The following is a 21,292-nucleotide window of genomic DNA, read 5'->3' on the forward strand; positions in this document are numbered from 1 at the left end:
ATGTAAATTCAGACAAAGCTGAACTTTCATTCCTTGATGCTTTGCGTATCTACAAAGCTATACAGTTGTTAGAATCACACAAATGCCAACGTGTCCCTAATATTATTTACTTGTGAGCGGATTAGGGTGTGCACTTCAATGTTCAGTAATGTGCACCGCACAGGCGTCGGAGACGGTTTTATTTTACTGCTGGCACGGCAGCGGCTTAGTTCGAACGTGACCGTTGGACGCGGCACATCGTGTTGTGTGTTGTGAAGTTTTCTGAGAGAGGACTGGTGTAGGAGAGGCGTTTTCAGTTCCTGCTCGGTGGAACCCACCGGCAACCCTTCGGTAGCATTTCTCCTTAGACGAAGCGGCTTCAATATTTTTACGAGATGAGTACATGCCTTTGTACCCAACAGAAATGCTGGCTACTGCTCCTAATGTTCGTTTAGCGTCCCACCATGGATCGCGATTACACACTACACACTAATTCTCTACACTACTATGTGATTAATCACTGTCAATGATATACAAACCACTTGTACGATTTTCACTATAATAGAATTCTATATACTTTTGTACATGAGCTTTTGTAATTACCGATTTTATGTCAAAGTAATTTTCCTACTAAAATTTTACCGTTAACCAATCACATGTTTTTTATAAGTTTCCCTTAGTATCTTTCAGCCTTTTAAAATATGCTTTACAATCTGGGTGGAGGATTCATACGCCATGATGTTAATATTTCATTTGCCTGATTACACATATAAGTCACGTCAGGCAAAAGTCACTACGACAAACCACTACATAAACTACGTCAGAGCAAAATAGCAAAGTATCCACTTTCAGAAACGATTCAGTTACAAAACTAACAAATGCTAACCCAAAAAGAGCAGAGCAAACAAAGCTCTAGTTATATGTTTCGCATCAGCAGTACACTACTATTCATGTGTCTGTACAGTATTTTGTGTGAATGTACAATCAATATTTACTTTGTGAGCAGGCTAGTACGTTTTGTACGTGCATATGATAGTGATGTGTTTAGATGGTACATGGCACGCATTGTAGTTTACCTCCATAAAATATTTCATTTATTGACAGGACATCATTCTCTGGCTTTTAGCTATTCATTTATGTTTCTCAGTTAATGATCATCTTTCAATCTTTCCAAAAAATAAATTTCGTAGTATGAAAATGCGCAAAAGATAGAAAATATTCAAAAACTGTTAAGTCTGATGTGCACGTTTTCTCTCAGTTACAATAAACTTAAGCATACGCAAGCGAAAATACTTAGTGATTTAAGAAACATAGAAAAACCAAAGCTAAAAGAGAGTTGGTGCTACTACTCATTTTCTTCAAATTAATAAATGTGTAGATCTGTAAACGGATAAAAACAATTCCAGCTAATGTTGATATTGCAACACTGATGTATAAGCACGTTGCAAATTTAATGGCCATTCCAAAACGAAGTCAGGATAGGTGATGCTACATGTGCTTTGGTTTATCTGGCGATTGCTACGAATTATATTCTCGTAGCTGGTACTTACCTTTCATATCATTTAGTCACTAATTGGTGTAAATTGAAACTTCATCAGAGCTTTGTGTGAGTACAAACCTTGAATCTTATTCGTTCTAGGATTTGTGAGAAAATAACAACCTATCTGTGCAGTGCGTGTGATGACATATGTTTCTGTGGTGTCACCGCCAGACACCACACTTGCTAGGTGGTAGCCTTTAAATCGGCCGCGCTCCATTAATACATGTCGGACCCGCGTGTCGCCACTGTCAGTGACCGCAGACCGAGCGCCACCACACGGCAGGTCTCGAGAGACTTACTAACACTCGCCCCAGTTGTACGGACGACTTAGCTAGCGAAGCACACTGACGAAGCCTCGCTCATTTGCAGAGCAGATAGTTAGAATAGCCTTCAGCTAAGTCAATGGCTACGACCTAGCAAGGCGCCATTAGCATTACATTGCATGTATCTACAGAGTCTCACTTGTATCGTCAAGAGCGATGTACAACAAGGATGGATTAAAGTTAAGTATTCCAGCAGCTACGTACTTTTCTTTATAGCATTCATTACGTATCCTGTTTCAGACCTCATGCCATCCTGCGTGAGCTTATAGCGTGCATTTCGGTCTCCTCAAGACACACTGTGTCGGCACTTCTGTCGACACATCAGGTTCTTCATAAGGTAATGTCCATTTTCTGTTTTCTTGTTTTGTTTGAACTCTGAAGATTTGTGGTAAGTTCAGCGTAAAGCGTGTTTCTGAAATTCTTCTCAAACTGAGATTTTCTGAGCTGCACTTGAAGAGTGAATGCAGTTAACATGAATCTTACCTACACTTCCTAGGATTGTAAATTTTTCATATTCGTTGCTCTCTTTGACAGTCAGCATCAAGTCTGCGGAACTGTATTCTGTGTTATAAATAGGAAGATACTCCACTATCTGCTGAAGTGCATATGAATCTTCAATTGGCGGAGCACCCAATCGCAAGAATTTGCTTGTAATTTCAAACTTGATATCAATATAGTTTGTACGTCATTTTCTCGCTAAAACTCTCTCCATTTGAATCCAGTGAAGTAAGATGCATTGTCAATTAGCAATGGATTGGTTTAACAACTGTGGAAAATTAATCATTTGAAATTCTTTGGATAATCACTGCAGCCATAGCGGAAGTGGCAGCATATAGCTACACAAACTTGGAGAAAATGTCATATAATACAATAACGTATTTGATATCTCCACCGACAGCCGGGTATCAACAGCTACAATCTGAAGTGGCTTGAAGGACAATTCCGTCTTACTAGTATTGATGGATTTTGTTTTTCTGACAGATGGCACATGTGCTTAATAATCGATCTACTTTTTGTCACATATTGAGAGAGTAACAAAATAAGTTTCCTTACACACTTTGTGATGCCGTAATGCCCCCACGCATGATGTGTATACGAAACAAGTTTACCTATACTTTCAGACTGCATGCATAGACAGCAAGAGTTGCTTTCGGGGTACGTTCTGCAGAACAATACCTTATTGTGTAAGGTGTAATAGTGTTCCAAACTGCTTGTACTACTATATTTTGACTCAGCTGTGCTCTCCCTTTCTGCTGGCATGGATCTGCTTCTTGTAATTTTTTCTTGTTTCTGGACGCGTCAGTATAGTACTGTCGGGAGTGTTTCTTTCATGAGTGAGGTGCTATAGTCTCTAACATGTTCTAATTGTTCTGCATTTTCCGTTCACCATTTGTGGCAGCATAGATACTGTGTCAGCTACAATTTTTTGCTTTCCTCCTACGCAAATTACTGCAGTTGAATACTCTTGTGAAGACATTACCTAACGCATTAAAGTGCAGGTGTCGTAATCTCCATAACATCAAAAACTCAAAGCTTCGTGATCGGTACATACCTTTACGTTTCTATCATAAATGCAGTAACTGAAGTTTTTGAATGGCCGCACAGTTGCTAGTATTTTTAATTATGTCACTGAGTAAAACACTCACAGTCAATAAGTGCCCCTCTTGCAAAACTAATCACTTTTAGTTCATGCTTTTCCTGCTCTTCATGAATGTGAAATAAAAATTAGTAGACATGAAGCATTTATAGCAATGCAGAGACCTTGTCTCATATCAGGACTAATAAAACTACCTCATTTAAATAACGCTCCTTTGTTTGCGTTAAAATCATTCGTGCATTCCAGTGTCCAAAGCCATAAAGTGTTCTCTTTAAGTAAGCGGCGTATTTAATAGTTGGTCTGGAATGAAACTCCAGAAGAAGGAGCACTGGACTGCTTCTTGGTGTTAGGACATTGGAAATTCTTGATTTAGCTGATTTTATCAGGACCTTGCCACATTCCTTGTGAGGATATTACATGGCCTTAGAATTTGATCTCCTCTCTTGCAAATTTACAGTTTCGTAAATTTGCTGTTAGGTATATTTGATGTCCGGTTTACCTACCAATATGAACTTTTTAAATCAATACTTGCTGAGTATTCGACACCACGGTATTTTTCTAACAGCTCATCAAAGCTTTAAGGTCTTGTGCGTACAGTTAGAATTATTTTATTTGTGAGTCGTGCATCTAAAACGGTATGAACAGTCCCATTAAGTTTGCCTACTGCTAACAATGGCCTACTCGTTAGTGATGTAGATGGTTCAAATGTATTCCATTCCAGCATTTGCTTTATCTTATCTCTCGTTACTCATTTCCTGGAACAGGGGATTCTATATGTGTTGTGGAAAAATACTTCCATATTGTAAATATAAGTCTTAGGAACACCTGGTTTCTCGTGTAAGTAGCTATAAATAGGACGACAGTAACTTATCTTGATGTTACTTTGTAGTTGCTGTCGATTCAGTCACTTTATCACTTAGGAGTTGCTTTGAGTCTAATATTTCAATTTTTATCATGGAGTAGCTAGAACTAAGGCTGTCATCACTGCCTAAGATATACCATAATCTATCAGTAATTTTCATGACTACTTTTTTCTGTGCAGATGTACTTCAATCTTTTTGCCACTGTGTGTCAGGAAACATTTTCCTAAGGAAAAATCAATTCACACTTAGAAAATCTTCTCCCATCAGACAGTCAGTAACGAAATGATCAGTTACTAGGGACGTGCATTCCACCAATCCGTTTCCCAAGTTAACTGCATAAAAACCAGCACCCTAACCCGACATTCTTAAGGCCAACCGCACTCACGATTCCGTGTTTGTGGACAGGAAAATTTGGAATGGAGCCTAATTCCCTCATTCTCTTACGCAAATTATATGATACAGCACATATTCCTGCCCTAAAATCTATAAAAATTGTGGTTAAGCTCCCACCTTCGATAACTTGTGGTGTGTTCTGTATCACTTCATACCTTCGACCACGACATTTCGTATTTTTTTCAGTTAAGTCGTCGTGAACATCCATGTTTTCATTGTACCTCAGTAAGGACGCAGGCTCTGTGTGACTACTATTTGGGTTGTTATGGTTTTGTAATTAACCTTCAACAAGGAGCTGCGCCCGTTAAGATACCGGTTATAGCTTATAAAGCACTTGTTTAGTCTCGTTTATTTGTTACTAGCAGTACGTTGGTAACACTCTCCGATAGAGGTTATACACTCCTGGAAATTGAAATAAGAACACCGTGAATTCATTGTCCCAGGAAGGGGAAACTTTATTGACACATTCCTGGGGTCAGATACATCACATGATCACACTGACAGAACCACAGGCACATAGACACAGGCAACAGAGCATGCACAATGTCGGCACTAGTACAGTGTATATCCACCTTTCGCAGCAATGCAGGCTGCTATTCTCCCATGGAGACGATCGTAGAGATGCTGGATGTAGTCCTGTGGAACGGCTTGCCATGCCATTTCCACCTGGCGCCTCAGTTGGACCAGCGTTCGTGCTGGACGTGCAGACCGCGTGAGACGACGCTTCATCCAGTCCCAAACATGCTCAATGGGGGACAGATCCGGAGATCTTGCTGGCCAGGGTAGTTGACTTACACCTTCTAGAGCACGTTGGGTGGCACGGGATACATGCGGACGTGCATTGTCCTGTTGGAACAGCAAGTTCCCTTGCCGGTCTAGGAATGGTAGAACGATGGGTTCGATGACGGTTTGGATGTACCGTGCACTATCCAGTGTCCCCTCGACGATCACCAGTGGTGTACGGCCAGTGTAGGAGATCGCTCCCCACACCATGATGCCGGGTGTTGGCCCTGTGTGCCTCGGTCGTATGCAGTCCTGATTGTGGCGCTCACCTGCACGGCGCCAAACACGCATACGACCATCATTGGCACCAAGGCAGAAGCGACTCTCATCGCTGAAGACGACACGTCTCCATTCGTCCCTCCATTCACGCCTGTCGCGTCACCACTGGAGGCGAGCTGCACGATGTTGGGGCGTGAGCGGAAGACGGCCTAACGGTGTGCGGGACCGTAGCCCAGCTTCATGGAGACGGTTGCGAATGGTCCTCGCCGATACCCCAGGAGCAACAGTGTCCGTAATTTGCTGGGAAGTGGCAGTGCGGTCCCCTACGGCACTGCGTAGGATCCTACGGTCTTGGCGTGCATCCGTGCGTCGCTGCGGTCCGGTTCCAGGTCGACGGGCACGTGCACCTTCCGCCGACCACTGGCGACAACATCGATGTGCTGTGGAGACCTCGCGCCCCAAGTGTTGAGCAATTCGGCGGTACGTCCACCCGGCCTCCCGCATGCCCACTATACGCCCTCGCTCAAAGTCCGTCAACTGCACATACGGTTCACGTCCACGCTGTCGCGGCATGCTACCAGTGTTAAAGACTGCGATGGAGCTCCGTATGCCACGGCAAACTGGCTGACACTGACGGCGGCGGTGCACAAATGCTGCGCAGCTAGCGCCATTCGACGGCCAACACCGCGGTTCCTGGTGTGTCCGCTGTGCCGTGCGTGTGATCATTGCTTGTACAGCCCTCTCGCAGTGTCCGGAGCAAGTATGGTGGGTCTGACACACCGGTGTCAATGTGTCCTTTTTTCCATTTCCAGGAGTGTAGTTTGTAGCGTTGCATATCATTTGGCATATTGTTTACGTTAGCTGTAACATGGCGTAATATTCGTAATGGAAATGGCAGTTGGGCTGATACCGGCGGCTATTCCTTCCTCTTCTTCTACAAGCTATGAGGTATTTCCAGTTTGACTGCAACGTCATCTAGCAGTAAAAATTCTTTGGACTTCGTTACGGATCTGAAGATTTGACATTTGGTATTTCACTAAGATGTTACGAAACATGAATACATGTGAAAATTAAATCACTGCCCCCAGATTACACAGTTGGTGATAGGGTAGTGCCTTATTATGCTTTCCATGCATGTTACTTGGCTGGGTGATGTCATGTAAAACGTTAACATAGCATGAAATCATTGAAAAAGCAAACACTGCGTGTTGTGAAAATATGCGTTTTTATACAGCACGTTCATGTAGTGCTGGGTTTCGAAATAGTCTATCCTGTTTGCTAAAACGTTTCTGAAATTTGGAAACGATTGTCGAACAGCTGTGAGGATTGGTAATGTATCCGCCAACATTCAACTTACTTTGCTTTACATTTATGAGTGATGTGAGATTGTTTCACCATTTCTGTGCCTTTTTTATATAAATTCTTTTAAATTTCTTTACAAAGTTAACGCAATACACATTCTTGATAAATTTATTTTGTGATAGCTTTCACTAGCATTCCGTTTGACTGGGAACACTGAGTAAACATTTCCACTTCACTGAACAAATCGTCGTCAGCAAATTGCAAGACCATAAACTATTTTCAAATTTTTATGTATTCTTGCAATCATCTGTCAGTTCTACCATGGCAAACGGTACGTTAGAGAAGTCGTTTCTACTATTTTCTATGTTATGTTCATCCAGTTGTTCAACATTTGCAAAAGATAATAGAGACGAACCACTTAAAGTTTCTACTTTTTTACGCACGTTTCAAGCCTTTATTGTGACACTTTTTGTTGCTTTATCGAACTTTTCTGTCATCTCATTTTTAGTTCTCAGAGTGCACGTATGGGATCATACGTCATTCTTAAATGTGGACATCTCAGCTAACAGCTTTTGCAAGATTTGCTGTAATTCGAGTTCCCAAGAAGATCGTGCTGGAAGGAACTCTAGGTGGCTGAGGGTCGAACCACTGCGTTCTTCGATCGGTTCATTACCTGAAGATGGTTAACACCTGGCTAATATGTGTTACTTTCAGACTGCATACCGCTTTTACTGGCGGAAGCATAAATATCCCACACGTTTAAATTTATTTCTACTTCGTTACTTTCTTGGTCTGGCATGTTTAGTTTTTTTACCAGATTTGACCACAATGCTGACTGCAGTAATTTCAGTAATGGAATACGTCTTTAAGCATCATCGTCCTTCTTGCACCAGCTAAACTGGTTGTTGATAGTTTTTTCACTGTTAACTACATTGTACTGTATGAAGCTAAGTGACTTAGAGAGTAAAGTAGTATACTGCTGAAATATTTTAGAAAAGGTGATCAGATTGCAGCACAGCATTCACTACTTCAAGCAGTAAAGCGCAATAATGACTCCTCTCTTACCTTAAATACTTCCATTCTGGTTCCGGATTGTGTTATTTATTTGCTCATTTTTTTCTTTTTGTCTCACTCTGAGCAGTCCAAGTATACGTTTTCGTTTACTGGTAGTTCACACACTAGTACTTCGAGCGATCGCTCGACGTGGTAAGAAAACAATTACAACAATGAAAGCAGCGATATTGGCATACAATAAGCGTTGTTTAATAATTGTATCGCGCGGTCATCAAAATGAGTTGGCTTCCACTTCACATGTTTAAAAAAATTTTAAGGGACTGAAATTTGTAAGCGTCCCAGATTTGTTTTGAGACCGGGGCAACAGAGGATGTGGGCCGATGGAACTACAGGAAATGTAAATTGCATACTGCGATTTCATAACCACTCTTTGCTGTACGATTTAAAAAATTGTCAGACTTCTTGTCTGAATGACTGAAGACTCTCGTTTTTAGACGATCGGAACTAAAAAACGAAAATTAATAATAAAATCTCGCCAATGACGGACCCGTCTCACATCGAAGTGGTAAATAGAACTTTTAACGCAATTGATACAGAGAGAAACATGAGAGCTGAAAATTAGTAAAGATACAACACATTGTGGTAAGTCGAAATAAGCTTAGAAGCCATTTATAGCTGAGGTCCACAATGCCTATATTCTGACGGCTGGAGCTGGAAAGATAAATGTGAACAGCAAGGTTTGTCCTAACTGCTCTACAGAAAACACAATTTGACGGCCATGACTTCTTTCACTTAAGAAGCATTTACGCAAGAAATCTGTGACACTGGGACCGACACATGAAATCATTAAACAAAAAATTATGATTTATAATATTTGTATGGGGGTATTACAAACTAAAGCGCCTATTATAAAAAATGATCGGTCTTGATGAACTTGACCTATTCGCGACGAAATTTTAGAAAACTCTTGAGTGTACGTGAACATAGCGAAGGTCTTCACTCCTGTTCGTTCGGTATTTTTTAGTAATCAACGTTACTATCGTTTAGTGACATAGCTTCATAATGTTGTGTAATACAGCTTATTTCCATCATATACCATATCTTGCAATTCCATATATACAGATAATGGTATATTCCGTCCTCCTGGACTTCCAAAAGGCATTTAGTATTTTCTAAACTAGTCAACTGCTGAATAATACCATGATGAACAATGGCCAGTTTCTAATTTTCTGGCTGGAACGAAGAATTTCTTGCCAATACAAAACTATGTTGCAATGGACAGCGAATTTGTAGTAGGTGTGCTGCAGGGAATCATAAAAGCACCGCCGATGTTCGTGTTACAAATAAATTATTTATGTCATTGTATCATATTTTCTGCAGTTTTATGCCTGAGAGTATCATCGCTGCATGATCGTAAATGCAGTATTTTCACTTGTTGTGGTCAATGGCAGCACCCTTTAAATACGAGGTGCATTCAAGTTCTAAGGCCTCCGATTTTTTTTTTTTCTTTTTAATTAACTACTCACCCGAAATCGATGAAACTGGCGTTACTTCTCGACGTAATCGCCCTGCAGACGTACACATGTTTCACAACGCTGACGCCGTGATTCCATGGCAGCGGCGAAGGCTTCTTTAGGAGTCTGTTTTGACCACTGGAAAATCGCTGAGGCAATAGCAGCACGGTTGGTGAATGTGCGGCCAAAGGAGAGTGTCTTTCATTGTTGGAAAAAGCCAAAAGTCACTAGGAGCCAGGTCAGGTGAGTAGGGAGCATGAGGAATCACTTCTAAGTTGTTATCACGAAGAAACTGTTGCGTAACGTTAGCTCGATGTGCAGGTGCGTTGTCTTGGTGAAACAGCACACGTGCAGCCCTTCCCGGACGTATTTGTTGCACTGCAGGAAGGAATTTGTTCTTCAAAACATTTTCGTAGGATGCACCTGTTACCGTAGTGCCCTTTGGAACGCAATGGGTAGGATTACGCCCTCGCTGTCCCAGAACATGGACACCATCATTTTTTCAGCACTGGCGGTTACCCGAAATTTTTTTGGTGGCGGTGAATCTGTGTGCTTCCATTGAGCTGATTGGCGCTTTGTTTCTGGATTGAAAAATGGCATCCACGTCTCATCCATTGTCACAACCGACGAAAAGAGTCCCATTCATGCTGTTGTTGCGTGTCAACATTGCTTGGCAACATGCCACGCGGGCAGCCATGTGGTCGTCTGTCAGCATTCGTGGCACCCACCTGGATGACACTTTTCGCATTTTCAGGTCGTCATGCAGGATTGTGAGCACAGAACCCACAGAAATGCCAACTCTGGAGGCGATCTGTTCAACAGTCATTCGGCGATCCCCCAAAACAATTCTCTCCACTTTCTCGATCATGTCGTCAGACCGGCTTGTGCGAGCCCGAGGTTGTTTCGGTTTGTTGTCACATGATGTTCTGCCTTCATTAAACTGTCGCACCCATGAACGCACTTTCGACACATCCATAACTCCATCACCACATGTCTCCTTCAACTGCCGATGATTTTCAATTGGTTTCACACAACGCAACTTCAGAAAACGAATGATTGCACGCTGTTCAAGCAAGGAAAACGCCTCCATTTTAAGTATTTAAAACAGTTCTCATTCTCGCCGCTGGCGGTAAAATTCCATCTGCCATACGGTGCTGTCATCTCTGGGACGTATTGTCAATGAACACGGCATCAATTTAAAACAATGCGCATGTTTGTATCTCTTTCCAGTCTGGAGAAAAAAAATCGGAGGCCTTAGAACTTGAATGCACTTTGTAGAGATAACGACAGGTTAATGCAGATAACAAAAAGGAAAAGCAATCTCATTTGGAGATTTGTGAGACATTAGGAGTAATAAAACTGAGGGGATAAGGTGGGTGGGAGGCTTCCATATGTTGGAATAATTTTGGGTAAACGCAATGCGTCTGCAAGGAAAGGAGCATAAATGACGCTAGTGTGCCTAATTCTAGAGTTATGTTGTAACATAAGGATATCGACGAATATCGAATAATTTTGTGAAGCGGTAGCCGTAGCACCAGAATCAAGTCAAAAACCTATGATCACGCTACTTCGCCCAATGTCTTGGTCCCAATGGTCCATTGCGAATGATTTGACAATTTACAGCACTGTTACCATCAGAGCAGATCTGTTGATTAATTACGTTTCATTGTGAAGAAACTACAGCATTCCTTTACCTTTATGCAACCAAAAATAGAAAACTCTATTCTGCTACTACTGGGCGTATGACAGGAGTTCACAGACTTACAACTGGAAAGTGGAGTGTATATGTTATGCATTTAACCATACACTTCTCATTGGCATCAAGCACGTTGTTTAATCTTGGTTGATAAATCTGCTGCATGTTAAGACTATAAATTAGGAACTGTGTCATCAATAATGGGTGAGGAACAGTCATGGTAGGTCAGTTCTCTGGTATTAACTGTAAAATAATTCAGCGATTAACACCAGGTATATTTCTATTTAATTAGACGGAGTTTTCACAGTATTTATGTGCACCAAACATGACAATATTTCGGACATATAGTAGATTTCCCAAGGGTAGTTCCAGTTCAGCAAGAAACAAACTAAAGAGAAAGCAATGCTGATTCCCCAATAACATTCTCTTCTTCTTTTGTTTTCTTCCTTACTTCAAACATTAGACCTGTTCCGATCTGTTTAGCCATATTTTTCGTGTTTCCGGATCTCATTTTTCTTGTGTTTGGTAACGAAATGCCTGTTTCGTTATTCTTCTTTCTGACGTTCTATCGATATGCTCAATCACTTTACTTTCTTTTGTTTTACGGATTCGCTAGTTTGTAATTTCCCCGTTACTTGGTGGATGAGCGCAATAATTTGTATTAAGTGATTCCCCTAAAATATTCAGCTGACTCGTACGAAAGAACATTTCTTCCACAGTTATTCCTTACACGTCGCACTTGTCAAGGCAGCCAAAACTTGATGTCAATAGTTAATCTGCGGATTCTGGGAAAAATGGAACTTGTAAAAGTAGATGATGAATAAGAAGAATGAAAAATTGTATTACATACGATGTCATGCGATAGCCCTCTTCGTTTCTCGCTCCATCTGTTTCAGAGGGTCAGTCTTGGCGGCAACTTCTCCATGAGAGATAGACTGACAATTTTCCGAGGATTATGAAGAACAGATATTGAACTATGCTCTAAGCATGAAGTAAATCATTTAAAAACAGGAACTAGCTTGGAGTGGTGTATCTATTCCACTGCTTCGACATAGTTGTCGCCTCGCTCGTCACTCATTTAATTCCTCCTTTCTTTAAGCCGATCTGGTACAAGTAGCAAATAACGTTTTTATTCACAGACTAGGACATCTTTGGAGACCTTTTGATATAGAAAAAATCTTCATCTGACCTTTCTAGGAAACATAACGAAATATTAGCAACATAATGATAGATAACCGGATTTTGCAGTCTAGAGCTTTATTTCCGTATGGTTATAGGTGGGAAAAATCGCATGAATTGACGTCCATGCTACATAACAGCAATGAAAATGCTGATTCACATAAAACAAGTACGCATTTACCATCAATAATAAGTACTATTGGAAAATATTTTCCTGACCTACAAAGTCATTAAATAATGTCTAGGCTCCGAAGCTGTTTCCAGTGAGTGAAGGATTCTGTTCAGACAATGTAATTCGAGCCAAGAGTTATTGTCCTAAACTTCACGAACAGAAAATCAGAATCTGATAATGTGGAAATGGAAATAAATTGGTACAAGTGGAACTATCACTAACCAGAAAACGTTTTAAGTTTACCGATGACCACAATATCGAGGTGTGGAACTGGATTTTCGGTTTTTCTGGCAATGAAATCAAAAGCGAAAAACCGAATGAACGCGAATAATGATTTTCACTGCATCTTGGCCATGGACAAGAAAGTAGTTGTTAGAACTAAATAGTGCAAATCGGACATTCACTCATTGTGTCTTGTTTTAATGAAACGACTATAAAAATTCGGTTTTTATTTGTTTCAGCGTTGACTACATATCATTTAATTTTAGACGCTTGAAGAATAAATATTTTGCAAAAATTTTTACTTCGAAGTTTACCTAGAAGAATATAAATTAGTTTTTTGATTTTTTCAGGGACTAACATTTCATTTCTTTTACCGGTAATCGTCTTCTAGTGATTTGGAGCAGTAATGGTCGACCAGATGTTACTGTGAGTAAAATGTTGAGAAATATGTCACACATATTTTGCGGTTTATTTAGCTGCAGCAGTTAGTACTGAAGGGAAGCAGATCCAAGCTTCTATGGAAATCCTAACACAAAGTAATACGGACAAAACATACGCATATTTCTGTGAACAATAAAGTATGAAAGAAACCCTACATTTCCAAATATTGGTTATCTTAAGTGGGATTAAAAGAATATGTAGTGATTCTTTAAAAGGTTATTGTGATGTCACCACCAGACACACACTTGCTAGGTGGTAGCTTAAATCGGCCGCAGTCCATTTAGTACATCTCGGACCCGCGTGTCGCCACTGTGTGATCACAGACCTAGCGCCACCACAAGGCAGGTCTCGAGATACGGACGAGCACTCGCCCCAGTTGTACGACGACATTGATAGCGACAATACGGACGAAGCCTTCCTCTCATTTGCCGAGAGACAGAATAGCCTTCTGCTAAGTCCATGGCTACGACCTAGCAATATTAACACTGTGTCGGCACTTGTGTCGACACATCAGTTATTTGATACGGATTATCAAAAATTAAACTTAGTAGTATTCTTCGGACTTGTTGCCAACAGTTTCCAGTCCATCGCCAGTCCCATGTTTTTGATACGGCCTCATAAAACAAAGAGACGACCACAGGTTGGTCTCAATAAGGAAGTGTACTACCTTGAAATATGTATATTGAAATATACTTGAAACAGTGTTCAACCTGAAAAGTGATACGACGCAGCTCTCCAGGACTGCTATCTCTCCACGACTATCTCTGGGCGACTGCAGAATTTATATATCAACTTGAAGGTGCTCTCTGTAGTCATGACATGCTTTCCCTCTTAGTTTTACACTTACACTTCATTATCATATTAATTACTGCTTCACGTCATACTTCACTGCCTGTGTTTCAGTCTCAACACAAAATGCTTTTCTTCTTAATTTGATGCAGTAACTCGACATTAGTTCTTCGATCTCACGCTTAATTTTCAGCATTCTTCTGTAGCGCCACGTTATTAAAGGTTGTTTCTTCTGTGATCCCTACTGCTTATCGTTCACATTTCACTCTCTCACAGAGTTCTACTCCTAGCAAACATTATCAGAAACGATATCCTGACATTTAAATTTGTTTTTGACATTACTTTATTTATTTATTTTTGACAGCCAATTGCCTTGCTACTGCCATAATTTATTTCACGTCGATTTGGATTCGACTTGTGTCATTTATACAGCAAGACACTGGTCTGCTTGTAGCAGTTTCACATTTCTTAATGTAATTCGTCACAGCCTGATTACACACCATTATCGCTACTTTACTTTTGTTGTTGTTCATCTTATTACCACTTTCTAAAATAAACTAGTTCACATAACAGGTCTTCAAATACCTGTAGCGTCTTCGACGTTAGTACAGATTATCGTCAAAGCTTTAGATCCAGAATGAGATTTTCACTCTGCAGTGGAGTGTGCGCTGATATGAAACTTCCTGGCCGATTAAAACTGTGTGCCCGACCGAGACTCGAACTCGGGACCTTTGCCTTTCGCGGGCAAGTGCTCTACCAACTGAGCTACCGAAGCACGACTCAAGCCCGGTACTCACAGCTTTACTTCTGCCAGTATCTCGCCTCCTACCTTCCAAACTTTACAGAAGCTCTCCTGCGAACCATGCAAAGCTAGCACACCTGAAAGAAAGGATATAGCGCAGACATGGCTTAGCCACAGCCTGGGGGATGTTTCCAGAATGAGATTTTCACTCTGCAGCGGAGTGTGCGCTTGTATGAAACTTCCTGGCGGATTAAAACTGTGTGCCCGACCGAGACTCGAACTCGGGACCTTTGCCTTTTGCGGGCAAGTGCTCTACCAACTGAGCTACCGAAGCACGACTCACGGCCGGCACTCACAGCTTTACTTCTGCCAGTATCTCGCCTCCTACCTTCCAAACTTTACAGAAGCTCTCCTGCGAACCATGCAAAGCTAGCACACCTGAAAGAAAGGATATAGCGCAGACATGGCTTAGCCACAGCCTGGGGGATGTTTCCAGAATGAGATTTTCACTCTGCAGCGGAGTGTGCGCTTGTATGAAACTTCCTGGCGGATTAAAACTGTGTGCCCGACCGAGACTCGAACTCGGGACCTTTGCCTTTTGCGGGCAAGTGCTCTACCAACTGAGCTACCGAAGCACGACTCACGGCCGGCACTCACAGCTTTACTTCTGCCAGTATCTCGCCTCCGACCTTCCAAACTTTACAGAAGCTCTCCTGCGAACCATGCAGAACTAGCACTCCTGAAAGAAAGGATATAGCGGAGACATGGCTTAGCCACGGCCTGGGGGATGTTTCCAGAATGAGATTTTCACTCTGCAGCGGAGTGTGCGCTGATATGAAACTTCCTGGCAGATTAAAACTGTGTGTCCGACCGGGACTCGAACTCGGGACCTTTGCCTTTCGCGGCAAGTGCTCTACCAACTGAGCTACCCAAGCACGACTCATGCCCGGTACTCACAGCTTTACTTCTGCCAGTATCTCGCCTCCTACCTTCCAAACTTTACAGAAGCTCTCCTGCGAACCATGCAGCACTCGGTAGCTCAGTTGGTAGAGCACTTGCCCGCGTAAGGCAAAGGTCCCGAGTTTGAGTGTCGGTCGGGCGCACAGTTTTAATCTGCCAGGAAGTTTCAAAGCTTTAGAGTTTATTTAGTATCTTTGGGCTTTAACCCCTTTTCAAAATTTCTTCAGTGCTTGTTCAATTTACACATTGGCTAACTGACTCATTCACTTTTCAGCGACTGCTTTCTCCTCTTTTCCTTTGACATGGTTGCTGAAAATAGTTGTAGACGAGCTTTCGCAACTTGTATTTCATCTCCATGGATACTTCCGATTTTCAAGGAGGGTTCTCCACTCAGTATTGTCAACACCGTTTTGCTACTCCTAAATCAATTATACGTGATAAATAATAGGGCCAATTTAGCTTTGCATGATGACTTTCTTCGGAAAGCAAGATGATGTTCATCCATATCGGCTTCTACTTATCATAAGCACCGTAATTACAAACTTTAAATTAGATAACCAAATATTGTTAAAAGCAAAGTGTTCACGTTGCGTGCTACCGTTTGTTTCACATACATCAAAAAAGGGAGAAAAGATTGACAAGCTGGATTAATAAGCAGTCTACTCAGCAATTCAGTGAAATAATTTTAAAAAAAGGAATAAAAGGTATCATCACGTTAGTTTCAGGTTAAGGTAATGGAACACGGGTTTGCCGACAGTGATATGTCAGCCTTGTGAAACAACTAATTATTCTCGAGATGGGACGGTACAATTTGTTGACGAATAACACGCCATGTGCTTTTATATGGAAGTACACTGAGCAAGGAACGTAACTTGAAATAACGTCACACCCATGAAAAAAAAATCATGCCGTGAATACTAAATAAGTTGTGAAGAACAGATCACAGTAGCACACTTCAAATATGGAAGGGACGTTTGAGGTACTACAGTCTGTTACAGTTCCGAATAACATGAAATTCATTGGAGGGATATTTTATTAGCGTGTTACTGGCATAGGGAAACATACGAAACAAAATGCATTGCAAAGAGACAATAGATATGCTGGTTCAACATAAAACGACGTAATGATTTTTCCTTCGTTGGATATTGCAGTTTTTTAATGAATTTGTCGCCATTTGCATGTAAGTCTATTATTGTTCCTTTAATCCATGCTATCGCTATTTTGGGTTTATAGTCATTATCCGCTTAAAGGGAAAAAGTCATTAAGTATCCTATACTTCGATGACGACGTGTCATTCAGGCCTGCCGGATATTAATGGCCTTTTTTTACGTTTCCACTTGTTCATAGCTATAAAGCCGAAATCACGGCAGTGCGAAACGAATGAATAAAATAAAACTGACAGGCAAATACCGACTGATTCATTGAAAATAATAAGCCGAAGTGGCTCAGTGATCAATCTGGATTTGCAATTAATGCTGCCTATGTGCTCATCGGTGGAATCTAACGTGATAAATTAAAAGAGTACATCGATTTTCAATATAAGGCAAGCACAACATGTCTATTACGAAAGCCCTTATTCGAAATGGGGATGCTTGCAGCAGACCGACAACATCATGTGTCAGTGCACCAAGAAAATTTATTAAATCAGACAGTTAGAGCGGCAATCTATAGGAGAATGATGAAAAAACACTTTTGCGGCATCTTAAACAGCGAGAAAAACACCATCAAACATTTACTACGACCGCTTCCTTCAGTGCGGAAAGAGAGTATCAAGTCAGACAGTTAAACCACTGATTTACGCAAAAACAATAAGCAAAATATTCCTGTAATGCCTGAGGGAAACGATAATCCCGTTAAAACATCTGGATGCAAGTCTGAGTGCTATGGATCAGACATACCAACTCCTGACGAACTTTCAGCAGCATGCAGCGTCGACCGTGTCCCCACGTTTCCGCCCCCATGTACTGCCAATAAGAGATCTGTCTGTTGTCCGTCGGTGAGCCAATTTCCGGTGCATTAATGTTTTTAGATGTCTCTGTCTCAAGAACTGTAATTACAAACGCAGAGTCACGTATACTCCGCTCGGTTTATTTGAAAAATAGCGAGCAGAATGACTAGAGGTCGCAAGGAGAGGATTTCAACTTCGATTCCCAGATTGATAGAAGAAGATCAATGGGAACATGCATTCAAGTCCGCCGTTCAATAATCATATTTCCAACTATGTGGGTTACCTTCGGCTTTATAGTATGTGACAGCTTAATCCGTCTCGAATTTCAAATGGTCTGGTCAATTTTTGAATATTAAATAATTCAATAAACAGAGGGCTGATTTACTTTTGATGATTTTTAGTGAAATTGTAATCTACATTAGTTTAGTATGAGTTCGCCGTGGTAAGAGTAACTATAGAGGGTAAAACCTGTAGAGGAAGACAGCGATTGGGCTGCTTCCCAGTGACTGAGGATGTAGGAGAGCAAGTGCTACTCTGAGGAGAAAAGACTGGAGAAAGGTACTTGTCTACGAAAAACTAAGGAGATACGAGTACCACTTCGCTTGTCGGTGTTGCATGAAGTCATTTACTCGTCACTAATTGAATTAGAGATGCATTATTAGTAGCGTTTAGCACCGACTACTGCCGTGACGACGGCAGCAAAGCTTTGTGGCATTAAGTGCACAGAGAAATAGAACGTCCAGAATGAGATTATCACTCTGTGGCGGAGTGTGCGCTGATGTGAAACTTCCTGGTAGATTAAAACTGTGTGCCGGACAGCACTCTGTGTGCTTGGGTAGCTCAGTTGGTAGAGCACTTGCCCGCGAAAGGCAAAACTCCCGAGTTCGAGTCTCGGTCCGGCACACAGTTTTAATCTGCCAGGAAGTTTCAAATAGAACGTCCTTTTTCACACATAATTTGTTACAAGAGACTACTCATTTGCTAACCATTAAGTGATTGATTTAAAGAAAACTGGACATCGTGAGGAGATACATCTAAGAGCATACTTATGTACACTGAAGTGCCAAAGAAACTGGTATAGGCATGTGTATTCAAATGCAGGGATATGTAAACAGACAGAATACAGCGGTACAGTCGGCAACGCCAATATAACAAGTGTCTGGCGTAGTTGTTAGATCGATTACTACTGCTACAATGGCAGGTTATCAAGATTTAAGTGAGTTTGAACATGGTGTTATTCTCGGCGCACGGGCGATAGGACACAGCATCTCCGAGGTAGCGATGAGGTGTGGATTTTCCCGTACGACCATTTCACGAGTGTACCGTGAATATAACGAATCCGATAAAACATCAAATCTCCCTCATGGCAGAGGCCGGAAAATAATCTTCCTAGAAAGGAACCAAGGACGACTGAACAGAATGGTTCAACGTGACAGAAGTGCTACCCTTCGGCAAATTGTTGCAGATTTCAGTGCTGGGCCATCAGAAAGTGTCTGCGTGAGAAACATTCAACTAAACATCGTCGATATGGGCTTTCAGAGCCGAAGGCCGACTCGTGTACTCGTGATGACTGCACTGCACAAACCTTTACGTCTTGCCTGGGCCTGTCGACACTGACATTTGCTGGTTAATGACTGCAAACGCATTGCCGGTTCAGACGAGTGTCGTTTCACATTGTATCGAGTGGATGTACGTGTACGGGAATGGAGACAACGTCATATATCCATGGACCCTGCGTGTCAGCAGGGGACTGTTCAAGTTGGTGGAGGTTCTGTAATAGTGTGGGGTGTGTGCTGCTGGAGTGACATGGGACCGCTGATACGTCTAGATACGACTCTGACGGGTGACACGCACTTAAGCATCCTGTCTGATCACCTGCATCCATTCATGTTGATTGTGCATTCCGACGGGGTTGGGAAATTCCAGCAGGACAAAGCGACACCCCACACGTCTAGAATCTCTACAAAGTGACTCCAGAAACACTCTTCTGAATTTAAGCACTTCTGCCAGTCGCCAGACTCACCAGACATGAGCAGCATTGAGCATATCTGGGATGCCTACCAACATGCCATTAAGACGAGATCTCCCCCCCCCCCCCCTTGTACTCTTACAGACTTATGGACAGCCCTGCAGGAATGTCACTTCCCTCCAGTATTACTTCAGACATTAGTGGAGTCCAAGCTAGGTCGTGTTGCGGCACTTACGCGTGCTCACGGGAGCCCTACACGGTATTAGGTAGGTATCCCAGTTTCTTTGGCTCTTCACTGTAGTTCCTGTATTTCAGACATTGTCAGACAATTGTGTCATCATTGCTGTCCTATTCGAATACCACAGGTATGAGGATATTATTTATCGTTATATCTGTGTCTTTTGCAAGGATTTTCACAATAAAGTTGACGGTATCTTCGACTGATGATGAACGCCTGCAATTATATAACGGTGACGTTCGACTTTTTATCATATTTCAGCATCTCATGAACAGCTATCCTGGCTGTGTGCGGATAAATGCTGAAATTTGCATACGCTCTGTCTCGTATATCGTCTTAAATAAGTGAATACACTCTCCCTGGTATCACTCCTCCAAGTTTAAGGCTGGTAGCTGTACAGCATGTCTGCAGCGGTCCTTCCGGTCAGAGCAAAAGCCTTTCTGTTTCGTTACTTTTTGGATGCCTTTTCATTAGAACGAAACACAATCTGGTATGACCTCCTTCAACATATCAGAGAACTGAATAAGAACCAACATCTAAAGTCAATTAATGACATATCTACTAATGCAACAAAAATATCTGCCTTTGTACACACTCATTATCCCCTAGCAGAGAAGTTTCTGACTAGTTTTTCCTCATTTTAAGGGGTGCAGTCCACCTAAATTCCTCTTCATCAGAATTTTCTATAAGAAAATACACATTTGTACGCCCGTTAAGGCATTTTCAATATGCGACTAGCCCTGTTATTGTTATCACTAGCAACAACAGCAGAAGTAGAGGAAGTAATGCTAGTGTTCTTGGTCAGTACTGTTGTACTCATTGTCATGACTTGTATTGATATCACTTTTTGTTTTATGAATGCCACTACATTACTATTTACCAGATTAAAACTATTGTCCTTTTGAGGTAACCACGATTTTAAAGAAATACTGCACGAGTAAATCGCTAGTCCCAATGAAAGACGTCCTAATCTGTCAAGTTAAACAAATATGAAAAGAAATGGGTAAACGTCAGCATTTGATTAGTACGAATTTAAGGCTCTAATCATATATGAAGACTGCGTAAAAATTTGCTATGTACCACTTGTATTATGAAAAAAATTTCATTCATAATCTCTATCTACGAGTCGCCTAACAGTAAGGTAACACATCTGTCCATCGCTATAGTGTAGTTTTTGGATGCCTGCATTAGCTGCCTCCTCATATGAATAACTGTTGACAGAAGCAGTGGTGTGTTTCTTATTATTGTAATAGTATACCAGCCGATTGTTGAATTTTCATTCACTCATAAGATCTTGTAACAAATGTTACTTCTACCAGGGAGGTTGTCTCTAACTGTAGGATTTAATTAAAAACACCTGTAACCTATAATTTCTTCACAACCTGTTTTTTTGTTGAATCATCACTGTC

General features: G+C 41.5%; 2 non-coding genes across 2 annotated transcripts; both read right to left on the bottom strand.

Annotated features, from left to right (window-relative positions):
* Positions 1-15,028: 15,028 nt before the first annotated feature.
* Trnal-caa lies at positions 15,029-15,103 on the bottom strand. Its single transcript has one exon. It is a non-coding gene; the product is annotated as a tRNA-Leu (tRNA).
* Positions 15,104-15,329: 226 nt separating this feature from the next.
* Trnal-caa lies at positions 15,330-15,404 on the bottom strand. Its single transcript has one exon. It is a non-coding gene; the product is annotated as a tRNA-Leu (tRNA).
* Between the last annotated feature and the right edge of the window lie 5,888 nt (positions 15,405-21,292).

The sequence above is a fragment of the Schistocerca piceifrons genome, chromosome 3 (assembly GCF_021461385.2).
Source record: "Schistocerca piceifrons isolate TAMUIC-IGC-003096 chromosome 3, iqSchPice1.1, whole genome shotgun sequence".
NCBI lineage: Eukaryota > Metazoa > Arthropoda > Insecta > Orthoptera > Acrididae > Schistocerca > Schistocerca piceifrons.